The following is a 21,920-nucleotide window of genomic DNA, read 5'->3' as shown; positions in this document are numbered from 1 at the left end:
ATGAACGTGCTCAAGCTAGTTTTGAGAAACTCAAAGAAGATTTGGTGAATCCTCCCATACTATAGCTTTCATACTTCTCAAAGACATTCACTGTGCTCACTGATGCAAGTGGACAAGCAATTGGTGGCGTTCTGTCTCAAGAAGGAAAACCAGTAGCTTATGAATCTCGTAAGTTACGTATACATGAGTTAAATTATCCTACACATGACTTGGAATTCTTGGCCATTGTGCATGCTATTAAAATATGGTGACATTATCTTATCGGAAGGAGATTTGAAATACATACCGATCATAAAAGCCTAAAGTGGAACTACACCCAACCTGACCTTAATATGGGGCAACGAAGATGGATGGAGTTGTTATGCGAATATGATTTTGGAATCAAATATAAACCCGAGAAGCAAAATCTTGTGGCCGATGCCTTAAGCAAGAAGAGTATTGTAGCGGTTGTCACAACCTCTACTACTTTTTTAATTGACCTTATTTGGAAAGGTATGACTAATAACCCATATTGCTTAAGAATCCAGTACTTGATGAACTTAAATAATCACACAAAGAAGCAAGAAAGGAAAATCAAAGGCTTTCACGTTGAAGGTGATGACCTTTACTTTGGTAATCGTCTTTGTATTCCAAATCAAAGTGGAATTAAACTTCAGATATTATAGGAAGCTTATGATATATCTATAGCAGGACATCCAGGATACATTAAGACTTACTCTACTATAAGAAAGAGTTTCTTTTGGCCAGGACTAAAGTGTATTAGAGCTGAACGAACTCGATACCCCAGTAAGCTTCAACCTATTGATGCTCCACAAATGAAATGGGAATGCATATTCATAAATTTCATTACAGGACTTCCTACATCTTTGGGATATGACTCTATTTTTGTGGTTGCTAATATGGTTACAAAAATGATCCATTTATTTCGAGTCAAGACAACATTTACGACTAAGGATATAGCTCAAGTCTTCATGTAAGGTGTTTTCATGTATCATCTCTGATCGTGATACAAAGTTCACCTCAAATTTTGAAGAGCCTTATTCTTAGCTAGAGGAACCCAGTTAGCCTTTAGTAGTGCTTATCATCCTCAAACTGATGGACAGACAGAAAGGAAAAATCAAATCATTGAAGACATGTTGAGACCTTATTGTATGCAAGAGCAGAGTAAATGGACTAGATATTTGTATTTGGTTGATTACGCATACAATTCATCATTCCAACGCTCAATTGGAATGTCTCATTTTCAAGCATTGTATGGACAAGAGTGTCTTACTCCACTCAAATGGATAGACCCTCTCATATGAGTTCAAGCATCCAAAGAAATGTTAAATAAAATGCAACTACAAACCGATCTTATACGGCACCATATTAAGACTTCTTAAGATAGACAGAAGAGTTATGCTGATCCAAAACAATCTACTAGATTTTTTGAAGAGGACGATATGGTATTTTTGAGAGTGAAACCCAAACGTAGTTCCTTATCAATGGGTAAGTTAAGAAGCTAAGTGCCAGATATTGTGGACCTTTTGTAATCACAGAGCGTATTAATGATCAAGCTTACAGACTGTTGTTACCATCACACATAAAGGTACATGATGTTTTTCACGTCATCTTACTCAAGAAGTATGTACCTGATCCACAACATATTCTTGATGATTCTCTATTATCTATATCTACTGATGGGACTTTTAAAGTATATCTCGAAGAAATGCTTCAGAGCAAAACCAAGACTCTACGTAATCGGACCATTATTGAACACCTTGTTAAATGGTCAACGTATCCTCAAGAAGATGCCACTTGGGAACGTGATGATGTAATGAGACTAAATTATCCACACTTCATGTCGAGGTGAGGACACCTCGAATTTTTCAAGTGTGGGAGAATGAAAGATCCCCATTTTTTCAGTCTCTTCTAAAAATAAGAAAAATAGCTTTCAATATCTATTTTGTCAAATTTTGACTTAAGATGCTTGATTGACTGAGTATTGGAAGATTCTAAAGTGAAAAGTAAGGTCGTTTCCATATTCGAGTAGGTTAGATGGACATTTGGTGCAGTTTTGAAAAATATACGCTATTTTTAGCTTCTTTATGCTTTTTGGTGCTTTTTTGCGAAAAGCAAGGTCAGATCCTTAATTTAAGTGCTCCAAGGAAGCTATGGTTCAATTTTGTAAAAATCTGATTTTTGAGTACTTTTCACGCTATTTATAGCTTTTCGTGATTTTTAATGTTTTTTAGTGAAAAGCGAGTCCGCTTTCTTATTCCAGTGGATGAGAGAAACTCGTGGTTCAATTTTAGAAAATTTTGCTTTTTACGCTATTTTTAGCTTTTCGTGCTTTTCGGCATTTTTGGAAAGCAATGTGCTTATTATGATAACCTAAATGTAAAAATAATAATTTTAGTCTCCTTTGGATTAGAAAACGACCACCCGGAGCAAAAACGGGACCATACGGGATTTTTACAAAAAATATTTTTATAAAAAGCAGTATCGTAAATACACCGAGGCAGTACAGGAAAGTCATAATTATGTCAAGATATTATGGTGTGGCATAGTCTAGCTACGGTTTCCATTGATTGGCCAAACACTGCTCGAATGGTCAATTTTGCTATAAAAATTGAATGGTAAGTGGGAGAGTTGACCATCGAAGGCAAAGTATTGTTTTTAGAAAAGTCCCAAAAGCTGTGGAGCTATTCCTCGCAGAAGAGGTAGCGCTACCTACAGCTTGGGGCACACTCCGAGCAGCTGCAAAACCTATAAATTGGCATAGAGTGCTTAGTTTTTAGTGTCGTCTGTTGCATCTATTACCGCAAGACTATACGTATTTATTATACGGAGTGGTGCAAGCTCTTCATCACCATATCCATAAGCTCTTCTCTTGAGAAGAAGAAGAAGAAGAAGAAGGAGAAGGACATTCTCTCTCTACTTGCTTATGATCTTCTCTCTCGTTTCACGATATACGTGCTCTCCGGAAGCTCTCATGGTGGATACCTCTACGTAGCTCTCATCACCGCTCTCTTGCGGCAAAGCAAAAAGCCTTTCAATAGCCCCTAAGCGATTCTAAATCACGGTGAGAAGCTCTAAACTCCATAGCCATCATCTCTCTCTCTCTCTCTCTCTCTCTCTCTCTCTCTCTCTCTCTCTCTCTCTCTCTCTCTCTCTCTCTATGTCATTTTTGTGAGTAGTCATCCTCTTGGTGATTGTGTTTTCGCATACAAGTGCATGTATGGATCAACCGAGTACATACAAAGTTTCCCACAATAATTTCATCATGTTTGACACGCTGATTTATGCACATGATGTGTTTATGATCATGTATGCGCATAAAAAAGAGCTTTTTGTTTCACGTCATACAGGAGGTAGGGACACTGTTTTGTTCATAAATCACAAACCATTATGAATCAGCCCGAACCCTTTATACCAGAGACAAAATAGATCATTTAGAATATTTTCTCTCTTTGCTGTCATGTGAAAAGCACGCACGAGCTAAGAGATATGGTCAAAAAACAGTTTGCTTCTCACTACTACACCACAATTTTTGACTCCAGACTCCTTGGAGAACCACTATATAGATTCACCGAATGGACAAATCCACTTAACTAATTGAAAAGCTTGATAAAACTGGATGATAAATGAATTTAGGTCTCCATTATCACTTCGGGAATGCGAGTTATTAATCACTTTATAACCAGTTTTACCTACACTCGTAAGGGTGCTACCAAGGGGGGGTACCATATGACGTCGTGAGTTGACCGAGCTGCTTTTATATGTTTTATGGTTTGTTTTGGTGAGTTGATTTCAATCATTAGATGGCCATAAACTTATGTGGGAGTATATGGTTAAACATCCCGAACCGCATAGCTAGGTAGATATGAATAAAATGGCTTTCTTTTGGGGTTACCGTTTGTTGTGTGAGTACCATATTGCCAAAGTGATATGAAAAGTGATAGTCTATGTATTGGAATTGAGCTTGATGTATTGGTTTGAGGTCAAATACTTTCAATTGCATGCTTTGCATACTCCCAAAAATGCCAAAATTTTGTTTTTTGCATATGTGTGAAGTTATGGTTCGACCTAAAGGTTGGAGCTCTTTTGCATCATGTTTATGGTGATGGAATGTTATCATATGATGTATGGGATTTCATGGATTGATGTGGATTGCCTCATATGCATGGTTGTGATTGCTTTCCACCTTTCTAGGTCAAAAACTAGCTCTATGTGCTAGAGAGGTGAAATGCAGATGGCATGCATCAATTTTGCATGGTTGAATGTTGTCAAAATTGGCTTTTTATATCATGATTAGTTGTTGGTGAAACTATTTTTATGCATAAAAGAACCACATCTTAAGGGTCACATGTGTGTAGACTCCGATTGATTGCAAGGGATGTGTCAAACTCCAAGTATGGGAGTTGGTTCACTGTGATTATGATTCATGGTCAAGGGCTGAGATTCCCTTATGGATTATGGTAATTATTCTATGGTGTAAGCCGGTGTGGCTCATGGTTTTTTTTTGGATATGGTTATGCTGCCAAATTTTTGCGGCCATGTTATGTTCTAAAGTGGTTGTGCATCACCCAAGATTGAGTGGACTGCTCGCTCGTGTGATGTGATTGGATTATGGTTTATGGCTTTTGAACTTGACCATGAAGTGAATTGGATGGTTTATGATAGGCGTGTAAGGGTAGAGACTCTGTATAGTCTAATTGCTTGGGAAAGATTGTTTGTGCATCTGGAAAGTTCTATTGTGATTGGATTCATGTGTTATGTTCCTCATGGCAGCGTCACTACAAGACTACGATCACCTAAATCGCTTAGCCTTAAACTAAAGGGTCGCTGACCTGGGGCTTTGCTGAATCAGGGGTGTTGCCTATGTCTTCTTCTTCTTTTTTCTGTTAGGCTCATCTATACGGTCAGTGCGTAAGGGTTGAATGACCTACACGGCTAACGCGTCGGGGATTTTGTCTTGGCTTGACCTAAACACCCGATGTTGGGTATCGAAGAGGTGTGGCGCCTAAACTGATATGGTTGGTGTTGATACCCTACCATCTGCTGGTATTTGGGATCCCTTTAGAGCTCAGGATCATGGAGGGAGGCGAAGCGGCCTCAGCCTATGTCTGGCTCATGTAGGTTGGAGGTGTTCTGGCTCGCTCCCGATGAAGTGAAATTCTCTCTATTCGTAGTAGAGCGGAAGTAGATGGGTGGACGGTCGATCCCTACACAGGGTCCGGTGCTTTGCTAGTTGTTTTTTCATAAACTTTTGATGTTATGGTATACCGAGATTTTGTCATTGCAATAATACATGGTTGCCTGTTCCATTTAGATGGGCATCTAAAGATTCTTTGTTGTCATCTTCTCATGTCTCTGTACACTCTATTTCACCCTCCACTATATTTTCTCTCTCTCTCTCTCTCTCTCTCTCTCTCTCTCTCTCTCTCTCTCTCTCTCTCTCTCTCTCTCTCTCTTCCCGCAACATGGTGTACACATATATTTACCCTCCACAATGTTATATTTTTCTTGTGTATGCTTTCATTCATAACACCCATTCAAGGGTAGCACTAATCGCTAGGTACCTCTAGATGCAGTCCGGCTCATGGCATGAACTCCATGCTTGGTCGGGCACTGAGAACTCCTTCCCTATGCAAATGCTTCTGCAAGTGTGGATATTGAAAATTGTATATTTTGTGCAAAGACCCCCCGGGAGGGGTATCTCTCAAATCTGTATTTTGTTGTTGTGCTGCCTAAATCGACAAATTTGCATGGGTGCTGCGTAAACCGAAAGTTCTGCATGGACAATTGGTGTTGCCTAAGGACATCTATACCAAGATGAGCATTTACACATTACCTAAACCGGAAAATCTTTGTGCTTGTGACCAATGGACTAGACAAGACAAAAAAGAGAAAAATATTTACTACATGTTTGACACAAAATTGTAGTATTCTTATGTGACAAAGAACTTACAAATGGTTTTTCCAGTATCCCAAAGCATCTTAGCTCTCGTGGTAGTTGTACAACTTAATGACATTTCATCTCGATAGAAATTGCATTCAGTGTAAGCAGCAGACACGATGTTAGGGATGGTTAATTTTCACATGTCATAAAAGAATGCAGATAAGCAAAAGATCCTTGTTGCAAACTCCTTGAGCTTGTCCTGTATGTATACCAAAAAAAAAAGCTTACAAGAGAGTTGAGAAGGTGAATATTATCACAGTATCATATTAAACAAGTACATTGCAGTACGAGCAAATGAGAGATGGTTTATAATGACGAGATCTTAAAACAAGGACATTAAAAATGAGATGGTTTATAATGACGAGATCTTAAAGCAAGGACAATTAAAATGCTGCAGAGAACATTGCAAAAAATTGCTACCTGGGGATTCGTTGATATGAGAGTACGGTGATTAGCTTTATCTGCAAAAGTGTTTCTAAAGAAGAAAAAAGAAAAATAAACAAAGCACTAAAAACAATTTCTTGTTCAATTTAAGAATAGTTTGACCACACATCAAATGCATTAACCTTTTAAAAGCCATGAAGTACAAAATTGATGAAAGTAGACAACTTGAAGTATAGAGGAGCGGATAATAGGGGTGTTCTCTAAATTTACAGGGTGGTTTGTAAGATTGGGATAACCACTTGATATAGGTCTTCTGATAAAGTGATGCCACACTAAATGTATAAATATGAGGATAGGTCAAAAGCAGGTCTAGTTTGGGTGTAAGTAGCTACAAGTGTATTGGTCAGAGTCCGCATATGGTCTATCATTGCTAGAATATTAAGTCCTGGTGCATTCAAGGTCTCTTCCTCTTTGTTATATTTGTTGTTGTTGATTTTTCTACCAAGATTTCTATGAACAGATTTGTATGAATGACTATTGTGTTGTTTATATTTTTAGGGAGGACCGCTCGCTTAGGAACAATGTTTCTTGACAAGAGAATTCCATCACTTGAAAAGCTTTGAGGTTGGCCAGTTCTTCTAGGTGCTTAGGGAGAGTGATTGGCATGGTGTGTCATAGAATTGGATAATGTAATGCTAAATTATATGCATTAATGTGCAATGTTTTATGCAGCTATGTGTTAACAAGTTACATTTTATTAAAAATTTAATTGTGATGCTACAAAACATCAAGGCCATAGCTGTTGAATTGATGCGAGTCGAAAAGTTCAACTTGTTGTTTTGGTTGGCATAAGACTACCCTGTAATAACCCAATTAAAAAAATGGTAGACCGTCAAAGACAAGACCAAAATAAATTATATATATAGGGCTAGAGAATTACATTTTCCCTAGCCAATGAAAATAAGGAAAAACTGGAAATTCTCTTGGTTTTTAAGTCAAAATTTGAAGCTTTCTGTCTAAATTACTCTAAAAATTTTGTAAAATCCCCCTTTTTTGTTTTCTTAAAGCAAGCTCAAAATCTAACCGGTATTGTAGAATGTTAGTCGGTTAAAATACACTAGACTCCGTATATTTTTTTCTAACACTGATTATATATAGATATTAAGATTGGGTATGTGGTGTAAATGAGTGACACAGAGAGAGACGCTCACACTTTACTGGCTGCGAGAGAGAAATAAAGGGAGAGAGAAATGAAATGAAATGTTATATTAAACGTCTTCAAAATGCTAAAATTACCTATGGGACCAAACGGATACAATCCTTGTGGATCTAAACCAATTATGGCTATCAAAAGGAGTTGTGCAAGAAAGTATTGCACTAGTCATGAAAGAGCTTCGCCAATGCATGCCGTGGGAAACTATCCCAAGGGACCTTAAAAATGTATCTGACTTTTAAGGGAGGGGCGGGGGGTGTTTATAGTTGTGTGTGCATCAGATGCATCAAACGAGGGGGGAAAGAGAGATAGAAATGAAATGAAATGTTATATTAATAGTCTTCAAAAGGCCAAAATTACGTACGAGATCAAAATGATACGATCTTGGTGGATCTGATACAACGTTTGGGTACAAAATAAAATTAGGTAAAGTAAAAGGTTGGAAACTAAAAAGCCAGATCATCATCATCGTTATTGTCCGAGGATGCTCGACAATTGGTGTCGTTTGAGAAAGAGTGGCACCGATTGCTGTAGAGCTTCACACGAGGGGGGAAAGAGAGAAAGAAATGAAATGAAATGTTATATTAACAGTCGTCAAAAGGCCAAAATTACGTATGAGATCAAAATGATACGATCTTGGTGGATCTAATGCAATGTCTTGAGTACAAAATAAAAAAAAGGTAAAGTAAAAGGCTGGAAACTAAAAAGCCACAACATCATCATCGTTAATGTCCGAGGATGCCCGACAACTGGTGTCGTTTGAGAAAGAGTGGCACCGGTCGCTGTAGAGCTTCGTCAATGTTTGCTTCTATACATAGTTGTACGTTGGAGCAAAGAGAGAAAAAGGGAGATAAAAATTCATGGCCGCAACCGCTATGCAGTGGGTGTGGGGGGAAGTTGTTTGAGGCCAGCCATTTGAGGTTGCTACATGGAAACTGGATTGGATGGTTGTTGAGGCCAAAGTTGAGTAGAATCTTCACTGCTTGGACTGCTAGAGTTTAACGTCCAACAGCGGCACAATGCAAGGCCGAGGTCCCATCACTACCACATGCTTGATCAACATCCCCTCCTTGCATAGCCTACTGACTCATTGTGTACGTTAGAACACAGAGGCTACCATACAAAGATGCAATCATTGCTGGAGTCCTCTGTTCTAAAGCCATCTGCCGCCCTCCAGAGCTCCGAACATACCACAATTCTACATTATCTACCTTACCATTCCCTTCTTCCGCAAAATTTTAGAAGCGATCTAACTCATCATTTGCAGCCGATTCCAGCAAGCGAGAGCCAGATTCAAGGAGTTTTTTCATTCCATAATCTTTCAGAACACTTTTGGGAGGACATCTACCTTTAATAGGAGTCATCCCACTCATGCGCAAAGAAATATGGGCCTGGTCAGTTCCTTCGCACATTCTTGCAGTTTCCCTTTGCTAATCTAGATTCAAAGTGGACACAAAATGGATCTTGCAAAAGAGACCTTGTTAATGTAGGCTATGGAGGGGGCGAGTTTGGGTAGGTTACCATTTCAATTTTTCCTCCATCTCACGAGTGAGAAGATCATCACCATCATCATCTTCTTCTCCTCGTGTGCACACACACAAATAGACAAGAGATAGAGAGATCTGCCACACACATTGTGTGTGTCTGTGTGGTCGTTGAGAGATGACCAGCTAGACAAGGGTGGGGGCGCAACCAGCTGTATGCTTTGAGTTTCACGAGAGATATAGAGACAACTAGTACTTTCCTGCACATCAGCAAGGTGGGCTGCATGGTGAAAGTGATGACGGTCGATAAGTGGGAGTCTAGGGGGCGAGATGGACGGTGTGCGTGTAGCTAGCGGTTGAAGCCGGAGGGGTTGGTGGACTGGTGGCCACAGAAAACTGTAGGTGGTTGAGGGCTGCATGCAAAGAGAGAATTAGAAGTTGGTTGCACCACTCTGCATGGCTAAAGTGACAGGTCATGCCGCTGGTTTGCTGCATGGTGGGCGCCACTAGGGTGTTTGACGACGAGAAGCTGCATTGGTTATGTTCCTAGCAAACAGGGGTGGGCGCCCCTCGTCTATAAATGACAGGGGGTCTAACTCAAGGGATCTATGGCTGGCGCGTGATCGGCGGGGCGGGGAGGGCTTTGGGCCGTTGGATCGACGCAGCAAGGGGGGGGCAGACTTATATAGTACTACGGTAACACAACTTTCAAGCAATCGCAACAGCTGGGTTGGATAGGTAGTGCGCCTGTGGGGTGGGAGGTGGCGTGGTCAAGTCACGATGCGGGCAGCTGGGGGCCGTAATTTCTTTGATACTCAAAGATGGGATCAACGGTGGATTGAACATCCACCGTAGATCCCTTGAGTTTCTCCCGTGACGCTTATAGACGAGGGTGGGCGCCAATGACGACGAGGGGGTGGGGGTGAAGACGAGCAGTTAAATTGTGGTTGGTTCAGTAGAGAGAGAGAGAGAGAGAGAGAGAGAGAGAGAGAGAGAGAGAGAGAGAGGGTTCCAACATTCTGTAGATTACTATGGTTGTGTGTGTGTGGGTGGGTGGGTGGCTGAGAGATAGAGAGAGAAAGAAAGAGTGTTCGACTATACTCAATGTGGCCGCGAGCTGAGAAATAGAGAGAGATTGGGTGGGTTGTGCATGTCACAAGCGAACGAGGGAGGGAGAGAGAGAGAGAGAGAGAGAGAGAGAGAGAGAGTTTTGGGCCGAGAAGCAGCCTTTTTGATGAACAGGCTTCTCTACAGAATATTAGACTAGGGCGGACGCTTGTCACTCTCTTTCTCAAACCGATTGCTGCAACTGCTTCACCCATCAGGGTGCCGGGGATGTTCACATGGTCGGTGTTGTAGTGTTGAGGTACCTTGGAATTGTTTCATACAAAGAAATGGTATATCAACACTCGTGCTCTCTTTACTACAGGTGCCCTTTCGGGGTAATTTCCTACGTAGAGATAGACAATGAAGATAATCTTTCTCCATCTACTTTGCGTTCTTCAAGAAACTACAGCTACTCTACTTCTTCTTCTTATTCTTCTCATTGTACTCTAACTCTCACTGATACAGCCAAATACAATTAAAATCCATTGCTCGCTGAGGACATTTTTATGCAACCATGATAATTCAAAATTACTAAACAATCTAAGCACTTTACAATCTTAGGAAATTGAAAACAATCACCTGCATATAACTTTCAAACAATAAATAATTAAGTTTAAGGTAAGCATGACTCATCTTTCATATCAATCATCTCCACAGTTATGATTGTTGTGAGCCCAAGAGCATATCCATAGTGGTGTAGTGTCCCTGCAAAATACCAAAAAACAGAGCATATCCATAGCTCTGATACCACTGCTACAAACGGAGGCGCAATGTCCCTGCAAAATACCGAAAAACAACATATTGCATTGCAATCCATGAAATGCACAAAATGTGCTTACTTGACAAATCCCGTAGCACATAATCAACGTCATACATGAACATAGAGAGACAAAGAGTGAGAGAGAGTGGAATGCTACGTTGGCATGGTGAGAGAAGAGGGAGGAGAGGAGAGAAGAATAACGTAGACACTGGGTACAATCTTCCCCCGTGCAAGAGTGATTATTTTCCTCTTGCAAGTTATTTACTTTAAAAATTTCTTGAATGGTCAAAGTGAGTACAAACTGACCAGCCGGTCATAAATGGCCAAAGCTCATAAAAGAGCACTTGAATAATAAAATGTACATAAAATGCCATATCCTTTCACATAGTCCATTAGATGCTTATTCCTTTTTCACCTGGCAGTTGCAATAAATAGTAAAATATCAATTTGATTACAAAAAACACTTCTCCAAGGGGGGAGTAATGTAAGGCCAAGGGCAGCCCAAGGGGTCACAGCAGACCTAGGCCAAGGGCCTAGACAGCTTAGAACGTGGACTAGGGATCCAATTGGACTGGATATGAGCCACACGATCTATATATAGGGTAGGGAGGTGGATCTCCTAAGCTAGTCCCCTAGAAAAGCTTCAAAGCACTAAGGAAAACTTAAAGTTTTCTTAATCTCTGTTAGAGTGTGTTCCTACACACACACGAGAGAGAGAGAGAGAGAGAGAGAGAGAGAGAGAGAGAGAGTCGGCATCGGAGGTAGAGCGAGTTTTCTCCCTAGAGACACATGCAGAGATGATAGACATGGAGTCCTTTGATATGCTCATACTGGAGGTTGATGAAGATGCATGGTTCCAGTGATGGGTGAGAGGGACGTAGCCATCGTAGTGTTGGTGTTGACACATCCATACGTGATGAGTAGTCATGATGATGTAGTACATGTAGATAGCACAAGGGAGGCTGTGATAGTCAGGTTTGTGCAAATTTCATAAGCGTTCGATTATCTCATGTATGACCTACTAGTGTCAAGGCCCGACCTAGCAGCTATGGTGGGAGCATTTGCAGCAGGGATTGTCAATCGTACGTTGACTAGCGCTAGCATGATGCATAGTGGAGTTTTGCAGACCATACAGTGTTATAGAATTGATATTTTATTATCTATTGCAGCTGACAGGTGGCAAAAGAATCAGCAGATAATGGATTATGCAAAAGGATATTACATTTTATGTATATTTATTCAACTGCTCTTTTATGAGCTTTGGCCATTTATGACCGACCGGCCAGTTTGTACTCACTTTGACCATTCAAGAATCTATAAATTAAATACGTGCAAGAGGAAATGGTCACTCTTGCACGAGGGGAGATTGTACCCAGTGCTTGTATCTTCTTCTCTCCTCTCCTCTCTTCTCTCTCGCCGTGCCGGCGTAGCACTCCCCTCTAGGAGGTGCGCCTACACGCTTTTTTTCACTCTCTCCCACTCTCTATCTCTCTCTGTTCGCGTATATCGCCGATTACGTGCTCGTGGATTCGTCGGGTATGCAATTTGTTCGTTTCATGGCTTGTAGTATATTGTTTTTGCTATTTTGCAGGGCTCGCGACATTTCCGTCTGTAGCACAGGTTGCGTTCTTTGTATAAGCATTGGCTCCTTCATAACCTGCAACTTACCCCCCTTAGCCAGTAGCGCTCTCTCTTCATCTGATATGGCAACCTCCCCCTCATGCAATTGGAGACCATGGACGAAGCTCGACAGTGTCCACTTCAATATTTTCTCCGACAAGTGAGGGCATTGACGATGCTGCTGATGATGGGTTTCTACTTTACTTCATTTTATATTGTACCCAAGCAAGGCATTGGATTAAATTCACACGGAGTGTATCAGTTCGGCCTCATATTTTGGCCCTTTGAGAATGTTTAATATAACATTTCATTTCACTTAATCTCTTTCCCCCCTTTTTCCCCCCTCTGAGTAAGGCTAATTATAGAGGCAGACAGTGATGAAGCTCTTCAACGACTACTGCAATATTTCCTCCGACTAGGTCAACAGTCAGACATCCTCCGGCATTGACGATATTGACGATAATGATGCGTTTTTAGGCTTTCAATTTAATCTTTTACTTTACTTCATTTTATTTTTTGTACCCATACATTGTATTAGATCCATAAGTATTGTATTAGTTTGATCTTATAGGTAATTTGTCTAAGCTGCAGACTTTCATGCTACATACCTAGTACAAGTTTAAAAGAGAAGCTTAAGTTTTTGGTCTTGCTAGGCATGTTCTTTACATATTTTGACATCTAAGTGGCAATGTCTGAAAGAGCCGCTAAGGTCAAATCACTTTTGCATTGTTTTCCTTATTTGTTGGACCAATCTACTCTTGATAGTATGACCTTTACATGATGTATGCTCGTGATATCATGACTAGACACTAGTATGCTTGTGATATCATAACTAAACACTAGTCAATGCTCTTTAAACAGTTATAAATAATAATTTTTACAATATTAAGCACTTTAGAGACAACAATTCGCGATATCAAGGGGACTACTCCATTTATTCACAAAAAAAAAAACCAATCCACAATTTATTACTTTCATCTAACTTTCTAATTGATCCAAGGCTAATCATAATAAATGATTGTAAGTCATCAGTGTAATTCTGTCTCTTAAATTGCATTATACAATCAAATAAAAAATGGTTCTTATATTTTATGTCTGTTTGTGACTCTAGTGGATCTAAGCTATTAAAATTAAACTGCAGAGTTTTTCTTCCTACTCATTTGTCATCCTCTCCCTATCCAGTCTATAAATTAATAAGGTGGAATATGTTGTTATTTTATGGCCAATTATTCACACCAAATTAACACATTTTGAATTTGTTAACTATAATTTGGTGTCAGTTTTCTAATTACAGTTGTCTCCTACTTGTACCTCTCTCCCCACGCACAAAGTAGTACATATTTTCAGATGCAGTACATCATCCAGAGTCCAATGATTTACGAAAAGCACACAGGTGAGCTCTCTCCGCATTTTCAATTTTTGGTTTTGAAAAATCTTTTCGTAAACACAAGCAATTAACACTAATAGGACTCCCTCAAAATTCTATGATTTTCAAAGTCCTACACATATATCATTCCACAGAAAACAACACCGTTACATAAATTCACCACATCTGGCTTAATTATCAACTTGATTACCATTTATTTTTTGAAAGAAGGCATGGCTCTTTTAATTACCTGCATTCTCTAACATTGTGCCAATACTTGTATTAAATGAAATTGCTATTGCGATCATTTCACATTGAGATATGAAGCTACTCACATGAGCCGAGGTGCTTTCCGATAAATACCAATTTATCAGAACCTTGTTACTCGACCTTACTCCAATGTGGTGTGAAACAGGTAGTACATTTTTATGTTTTTATACCCTGTCTAGTCCATTGGTCACATGCACACAGATTCTTCGATTTAGGCAGTGTGTAGATACTCATCTTGGTGCAGATCAGCCAATTTAGGCAGCACATTGATAAACTGCAAAATCATGATTTTTAAACAATATCAAATGCAAATTCGCCGATTTAGGCAGCATTAGTGCAGATTCGCCGATTTAGACAGCACGTATGTTGGTGTAGATTCACCGATTTAGGCAACACCAATCACAAAATCATGCTGCAGTGGCTGGCCACCACTGTAACTGGTATGATTTTGTTACCCGGGTACATAATGAAAGTGATTTTGGATTTGGATATCTGGATTTTGGATTTGAAACGGATATATGTTGGCAGATATTTGGACTTGAATTTTTGTGGGTTGTCACGACAGTATTTATGGAATTGGATTGAGATTGATGCGAATTGATTATGATGAGTGTAACCAATGATATCCTATTTCATCAAGGTATGACATTTCCTTCTTATTCTAGTGGTATGGGACATTAGAATAGGTAGTATGTGGATAACGGCACGCATAACCAATGTGTATAATTTTATGGATTTTTTCTTTTACTATTTGATACAGATTTCTAATCATTATTTTTGACAAGTATTGTTTGCAGATTTTATCTTCGCAACTGAGGACAGTTGCTTTCCAATGGAGAGGTATGTTATAGAATTGATATTTTATTATCTATTGCAGCTGACAGGTGGCAAAAGAATCAGCAGATAATGGATTATGCAAAAGGATATTACATTTTTTGTATATTTATTCAAGTGCTCTTTTATGAGCTTTGGCCATTTATGACCGGCCGGCCAGTTTGTACTCACTTTGACCATTCAAGAATCTATAAATTAAATACGTGCAAGAGGGAAATGGTCACTCTTGCACGTTGGGATATTGTACCCAGTGCTTGTATCTTCTCCTCTCCTCTCCTCTCCTCTCCTCTCTCCTCTCTCGTCGTGCCGACGTAGCACTCCGCTCTAGGAGGTGCGCCTACACGCTTTCTTTCACTCTCTCCCGCTCTCTATCTCTCTCTGTTCGCGTATATCATCGATTACGTGCTCGTGGATTCGCCGGGTATGTAGATTTGTTCGTTTCATGGCTTGTAGTATATTGTTTTTGCTATTTTGTAGGGCTCGCGACGTTTTCATCTGTAGCATACACAATTGTCTGCGAGATTTACATGCATGCTCTAAAATTGGGCTAAAAAATGTGTTGTTGTGTCTAGATGGAAATGGTGCACAATGCTCTCTAGTGGTGGGGTGCTCTGGATGCAGTATGCATGCGGACTCACAAGCTAGCTCAAAATCGACAGACAATTCGAAAACAGTAAAATAGAACTAAACAAGAAAAAAACAAGTATAATAGATTGTCACAATCCCTCGAAGGCAACGCCTTGCACATAACCAAATGACCATACAAGACTAGCCTAGCTGCGGCCAACTAGCTGCGGCCAACTTTGCCCAGTCCATGACTACACAACAAGGTACAATGGGATGTAGAGGCTACGATCATGAAATGGAGAGTGCATTGTGGGTGCAAAGGTACAAGACACAATTGAAAACCACAATATAACTAGATAACAGGATTACAAGGCTCACATGCCCAACTATAGTTAACCAAGGTGAAGTGCTCTAAGGTTAGTGCCAAGAGTGCAAGGCGAGTGCTCTAGATGGTGACACACATAGTGGTAAGGCTATGGCAAGACTATGGCAAGAATCACAAAACTCTGGCTAGACTCTCAAGATTGACTTGTATATATCCACGAGCCAAGGCCATCGCATGGCCACCACATATCTGCTGCTACTGAGAATATCTAGCAAAGGCAACTGCAAATATCTGTTAGTGGTGGCCTAGTAAAGCCACTAGTGGGTCGGGCCACTAGTCGCATCACTGGCCACTGGACGGCCTAGCATGTGGCCCTGATCCATTATCGCCTCGACTACTAAAGGAGTGTTGTCTGGTAGCTCTTGAATGCTCTGAAAGGGGTGGCCATAGATAGGCCACACGATGGATGGTGAAGGCTACCTCTTTGACCAAGGTGGTATGGGCGCCCAGTGTGGACACATCTAACGGTCCATAATTGATGGGCGTTGCCTTTTTCTCCTCCACCATTGATCCCATTTGATCATGCCCGTGTGATATAGTGATGAGAGACTTCCCCCAAAATTTCAACCATAGAGAGAGAGATAGAGGGAGAGAACGGAAGAACAACCATAGAGAGAGAAGGGGGCTAACATCAATGAAAATGATAGAAGAGGGTTGAGTAGGCAATTGAACATAATTAGCATGAAGCCCTGATTGATTTCTAATGGAGGAGATGAAGGGTGACATGGACAATGAGTGGAGGCGAGTTGAAGGAGGGAGGTGGGATGGAGGTAGTAGCGGAAGGAGCCAAGGTAGAAAATGACCAACAAAGACCGCTACTTTCATGTTTCATGTAGTTGTTGAGGCTCACTACCTTTTGTTGCATGTCCCCGTGTTTGCACCAACTAGGGAGGTTTACAAATTCAACTTCTGTATCTATGGATTGCTTGACTTGGTCTGAATGAAAGCATGACCATTTCATCTCCAACCTTGATTGTGTTATCACCAATCACACGTGGCTGCCCACTGCTTCCATCAAAGGCACTTCCATTTTGATCCCAAGTGATGCCTAACCATCATCATATTTCCAACGCACCAACACGCTTTGATGCTTTTTTTTTTTTTGCAAATGGCCTACTTCTAATGGCATGGATCCGAAAGATTTACAGTCATGGCGTCACATAATCAAGGCTCATACCACCAATGATAGCCAGGCACTGCGGGCTTGGTGGTATGGGGTTGGGCGGTTGAGGTGGGGCAAGGCAGGGCGAATTGGTAAGCGAGGAGATAAGTGAGTTGAGGGCGAGGTGAGTAAGGCGAGTTGTCCGTGCGAGCACCAAGGGAGATTGAAGCGAGAGGAGAGAATGCAACGGCGAGCGGAGAGTGAGGGTAGTGGCTTAGGGGGAGGCAAGTGGCTAGGGTAAGTGGGAGAAGGGTTGGCGGCTAGGTAAGGCGAGCGAGAGAGGGTAGGTTAGCGAGGAGTAGGGCCAAGGTGGGTGGTGATAGAGGTATGTAGGGGTAGGCCGAGGGAAATGTTGGGTGAGTGGGTAGGGTAAAATGCAAGGCCAACAACGAGGGAGAGAGCGAGGGTGGGGGCTAAGGTGAGAGATGAGGAGGGTGAGGGGGTTAGCTCGACTAAAGGGGTGAGAGCCAGTTAGAGGCACAAAGAGGCTATAGAGAAGGTGGCAAGCGGAGTTGGGCGAGCAATAAGTAAGGCCAGTCTGAAGCGAGTAAAAGCAGGCGATAGGCGAGGGTGGCAAACGCTTTTTTCTTTCATTTGTCTTGGACAAAGGTTTGTGCAATGTGCATGGCCCCAAACATCGTGTATATGCAAGGCTGTGGAGTGTGTCCTTGTTATGCATATGGAAGAGATGCATTGGGTAACACTGTGTTGTGCAAGATGCAGGTACTAAACCGTTTGTTCTATGGTTTTTATTGGCGAGGTTCCATTTAAACTTCGTTTTCCAAAAAAAAACTTTTGGAGATGGTATATCCTTTTTTGATGGTTGTATTTGTGAGTACTTTTGGTGGGTTGATAATTTGGCTTGTCGCAGCTTTTGATACCCACTTGTATTTTGATTGTGGAGATTGTGAAGGCTATTGTTGTTTTAGTTGCTTGGGTCTCCACTGCCAAGTTGGTCTGTTGGAGGTTGGTGGGCTGATTTGATTGGGATTTGAAAATCCATTTATACCTGGGTTGGTTAAATATAGAGTTGGTTTGTTGTGTGGATTTCTTCCTTTAAGTATAACCACTTTGTATGGTTGTGTTTCCTCTTGATTGTAATTGGACTGAACTGAAGGGATGATTTGAATTTAATGGCTTGGGTAGCCATATCTGCTTTGGTTTGGTTGCCATTATTAATTTCTTGGCCCAAACGTGTCTAACTTGTTTTCCATGGGTTTATGTAGATGGTTTGGGCTAGATTGCAAGCTACAATTTTGGTTTGATTGGTTGTATATTCCAAATATGATTTATTTGTGGCCAAGGGAGTAACATACAAGGTGCCCTTAAGGCTCTATTACAGAGTTTCATCTGGAACTGTTTCATATATTTGCATCTACAAGACTCCTAAGATAATTGCTTTGTTAAGGTCACTGTCTGTCATTACATGAAATCGATGCGGCCATTGATTGCCATCAATGTTGATTGATACATTGGCATGTCCTAAGCTAAACATGGTGCCTTTGTTGGCTGCTCTGAGCTCGATCTTCATTGGCATCAATATCTCATCTGACAACTTTACGTAGGTCAAATACTTCATGGTATTTTCTCCTGCACCACTATCCACAAGTGCTCTTTTTGTTGAGCCATCTACTAATTTGATATTGATTTGTACATCCATACCTCCAAGCCAATTTGATTCTATCTGTATTTCTTTGATAGGAGGAGATGGGGTATCCAATGGTCAAGTTGGAGCTATGTTTTGTTGTTATTTGCGCTTCAAAATCCGCAACTTCACTTCCTCCTTGGCATGGTCTTGAATGGCTTGAGAAATCTGCTTCCATTTCTTTGCTTGATGAATCTTGTATAGCATGTCAATAGTGAGAGGTAAATGGTATTTCTTCAATCTGCAACCATTGATCCAATTAGGCATCTCCTCTTCCTCTAATGTTGCAACTTTTACGGCTCCACTAGGTCATATATCAATGATAACAAATGGGCCATTACCTCTCTCTTTTAGCTTTTTGGAGTGTTGCTTAAAGGTAAGCCCAAATCTCTCTTTTCTTCCATGAGATTAATCGCACTATCCTAAAATTCACCATAATTATTCTCCTAATCATACTAGCCAATGACTATTTGCAAGCAAAAAACAAGACATCGTATGATACACTTACAATCATAAATGGCTCGTAGATGCATCAGCATGCGTGATCCGTCTCGCGTGTAATGTGTGGCGTTGTTGCGTATCTCTCACCGAGCCTATCACAATGGTGTTGTCAGTTCTCCAATGCGATGAGCGAGCGGGGTGGCACCAAGATGAAACTCACTCTCTCTATACCTCTCTCACACACAGTCAACGACAGCTTAAAACTTAGATTATGATAAAGTTCTCCTTACAAAATGACCTAGGTACCTTATATACTAAGGCTACCATAGGTTAAACCTAAAATAGAATTTAAGGGGTAAAATGACCTTGTATGTACAATCAAGAAGTGCCATTCCACCCTGGCTTCTGCAACTAGACTAACTACTTATTACAAATGATATTTATAACCATAATGATGTTTATAACCATAATCTGTAGCATTTCATAACTCTCAAAAAATAATGCTCTGTTGAGTTATGTTGTGATGTTGACCCATGGGTCAACACTCCCCCCCTCTAAGTTCATGTTGTCCGTAACATGACCTGGTTGTCAATGTCGATGTCGTCTTTGTTGTTTTTTTTGCTTTCTTGTGCTCCACCGCTTGTACTTTTGTCACACCACAACAATAACTATGATCCATGACAATCATAATTGAAGACGAACTTTATGTCCTTCACATACAAGCCCCGAGCTACAACATCTGTTGCTCTCATTATAGGGCTATTGCCAAATCTAAATTCAGAAAGAACCCATCTGTCAATTCTGAGTGTTTATGATTCTTAGAAATAACTTCTACAATCTGTAGAATTGAATGACTGGCTTTCAGATCTTGTGAGCCAATAACTTTGTAAGGATTCTGTAGAAATTGGAGGGCTAAACCCTCAACTTCTTTAAGCCAAGTTGCACTCCAATAAAAAGTATGTCGGTGTGACCAAATCTTGGAGATAATTTTGCTAATTTGAGGTTCAAAACCCATGGTCAGCATTGGATACACCTCATCAAGGATAAGATATGTAACCCTGCGAAGGTTGGTTTGTTTGTGGCTGCTCTTCTTTGTTGGTGACCACTGACTCTGTTGGGGTATAAAGCCCAATGTGGTCGCCCAGGTAAGTGGGCGGGCTGCCAGGTATGTACACATGTTCTTTTGTAAAAACCTAATAAGAACTCACTATGCTCTACACATTACAGTAGAGCGGGTTCACCATATCGTCGTGCTCTTCTTCTTGCACTCTCTCTCGCGTCGCACTTTCGCTCGTACTCCTTCAACTGGTATCAGAGCTCAGATCGAGGCTCGGGGCAACACTGCAGGAGGCTAGAGTCACCAGCTCAGATTGGAGTGAAATTCGACAGGCGAAGACATGGCCCCAAATCTTGTGGGAAAGGCCGAAGGGCTTGGTGTTCTCAGAATTTCATTCTGAGGTCATCTCGGCCACCGTTCGGCTTCGACAAAGGTCTACGCAGGCCATTTTTAACTACGTGGTCTCGACGGGTGCAGATCCGACTCTGCAAATTTGGGGTTTTCGGCCTACGAGTGCAGGTGCTGAGGATATCGACACTCCCAGAGTGTTGATTTGTGGCTGTCTACACATCGAAGGACGGCTCACAGTTCTTGGAGGCGTGTCACATACGACACGGGTGCATCTACACACAGAATGTAGGCGACATCCACTAGTTCATCAGGTAGCTTGTGTTTGCTGCTTGATATTCCAGATTTCATCCTGACATTGCAGGTACTTCCACATGGGATGTATTGTCAGAGATGATGTATGTCTGTTGAGGGTTTGCTGGCTGTGAGTCACGCAGCAAACAACCGCCGCAACGGTTACAGCATATAGTGGGAAATTTGTGGATGTATGACTTTGTGGAAAGTCTATGTACTGTCAGATTTACTGCAGCCTTTGTTGAGGGTCGAGTGAGGTTTTATTGAGCTGGGGGATTCTCGAATGTTGAGATCCTTTCGGTGATACAGGTCTTGGAGCGATCCCTCGAGCACCCTTAGATAGGCAGCTAGGATGTATTGACTTTGAGTTAGACAGTTGGGATTGCATCTTTGCTTTACTGCCGTTGAGGCATTGTCGCAGTCTATGCTTATAGGACAGTGACAGGACAGTCAGAGATAGTATAGGTGCAGGACAAGTTTACCCGCAGCTTAGAGTGTCAGAGAGACAGTGTTTTTTGAGCTGTTTTTGGTCTGTTTTTAGTACACCAGAGCCATTTTACAAAGGAGACTCTGCCAAAATTTCTGCAGAATTTGAAGCTTTCTTGGTTCATTTGACAGGTTGATATTGGTTGAGAGGTCAGTTTACAGGGGAAACTCTGCCGAATTTTTCCCAGAAAAGTAAACTATTGTGAAGCGTAGCTATGGCTGGATCACAGGACACTGCTCTTTACAATATCAAGAAGCTGGATAGAACCAATTTCCCATTGTGGAAGAAGCAGATTTGGCACGTGTTGGTACAAAAGAAGCAGATAAAACCTATAAAGCTCAAGGGGATAAAACCAGAAGATATGGACGAAGATGAATGGAGCGAAATGGATGAATTGGCACTTTCTACCATTATGCTGACTTTGGCAGAAAGCGTTTACTTCAATGTAGCAGACGAGATGTCGGCTTATTAAGCATGGTTAAAGCTGAGTGATCTTTATGAGAAGCAGAGTGCAGCTTCACAGGTATACTGGCTTAAGAAGCTTGTTGACTT

This window comes from Adiantum capillus-veneris, chromosome 12 (genome assembly GCF_014529385.1).
Source record: "Adiantum capillus-veneris isolate H3 chromosome 12, ASM1452938v2, whole genome shotgun sequence".
Classification (NCBI taxonomy): domain Eukaryota; kingdom Viridiplantae; phylum Streptophyta; class Polypodiopsida; order Polypodiales; family Pteridaceae; genus Adiantum; species Adiantum capillus-veneris.
This window is presented reverse-complemented; position numbering follows the sequence as displayed.